The sequence below is a fragment of the Mus pahari genome, chromosome 1 (assembly GCF_900095145.1).
Source record: "Mus pahari chromosome 1, PAHARI_EIJ_v1.1, whole genome shotgun sequence".
NCBI lineage: Eukaryota > Metazoa > Chordata > Mammalia > Rodentia > Muridae > Mus > Mus pahari.
In genome coordinates, this window is record NC_034590.1 from 89,864,153 (window position 1) to 89,865,531 (window position 1,379).

Below are 1,379 nucleotides of genomic sequence, written 5' to 3' on the forward strand. Positions count from 1 at the left end.
GCCCTCTTCTGGAGTGTCTGAAGACAGCTACAGTGCACTTAAATATAATAAATAAATAAATCTTTAAAAAAAAGAATTTCATCCTTTAAAAAAAAATCTAAATATGAGAGGCAGAAGTATAACACTTTTAGAAGAAAACCAAGGATTGTCCTCATGACCATGGATCTGGCAAAGGTTTTTTAGGGATAACAAAAAAAAATCATGAAAATGCAATAAATATACTGCTTTTCAACAAAATTAGAAATCTTTTTCCAAAGGAAACTATCAGGAGAATGAAGGACTACTCAAAGGATGAGGAAGTATTTGCAAACTACTTTTTGTGATAGTAGGTTACAATAGATCTATAAGGCGCCCTGAACAACGGAACCATATAAAGACGACTGTTTTCAAAAAACAACAAGAGGTGCAAGCAGAAACGTGACTGAAGTGGTATCTAAAGGACTGATGAGCCCATGGGAATGTGGTCAGCATTGTTTAATATCAGGGAAGTGTAACGAATCACACAATGAGATGCCATTCATAACTAGAATAAAAAAGATAGTAGTGAGGCTTGACTAGTGTATGGAGCAACTGGACCTTGCCTCACTGGTGGAAATGTAAGTAATGGATCTACCTTGAAAAACAGTGGCAGTTTCTCAGTAAACGCAGGAATCATGTGTATACACGAGGGGCAGCCTGCTGAATTCTACTAAAAGGCCCCCGTTATAGAAGATAGCATCACTTAAGCGTTTAGGTCAAGAGCATTCATTTTTGTTTACATAGAAAACAAAATTTTGATGACTATTTTAATTTGATGAATACAATTTTACAACACTCTATTTTGACGAGTATGTGGTGGGGTCCTTTGAGCTTTATTTGCTTTCCTCTGTCTGCTTGTTTCTGGAGGTCACACTCAGGATGCTCTTGTGCTACACTAGCACTTTACAGACAAGCCGCAGCCATAACGGACTCTGTGAACTCAGTTTCCATGTGATTATTGGGCACTTGTTTCTATAGCAAGCCTGTTCACGTGTTTTATCTGCGGGGTTGACTCTCTTTTTCTTTCTTACTTATAGCTGTGGCAGATGTATTTGTTGGTTATACACTTTATGTATCTACTTTGGATCTCAGTCTGTGACTCATCTTTCCACTAAACAGTATCTTGAAGAATCGTGATTTTTAAAAATGTCATTAAGCCCACTTTCTTGATTTTTTTTATATGTGTTGCTCTGTCAACGCAACCTCAAGTCAATGATTTCCTTTGTAGTTTGTGTGTGTGTGTGTGTGTGTGTGTGTGTGTGTGTGTGTGTGAGAGAGAGAGAGAGAGAGAGAGAGAGAGAGAGAAGAGGAGCTGGAGACTGAACCTATAACCTTGCATTGCCAGGCAAATGTACTGCCAC

General features: G+C 38.1%; 1 protein-coding gene across 1 annotated transcript in view; it reads left to right on the forward strand.

The window, feature by feature from the left end:
• LOC110320750 (ATP-binding cassette sub-family A member 3-like) overlaps nt 1-1,379 on the forward strand; it is a 122,939-nt gene that overhangs the window by 9,244 nt on the left and 112,316 nt on the right. The gene's annotated exons all lie outside the window — the stretch shown is intronic.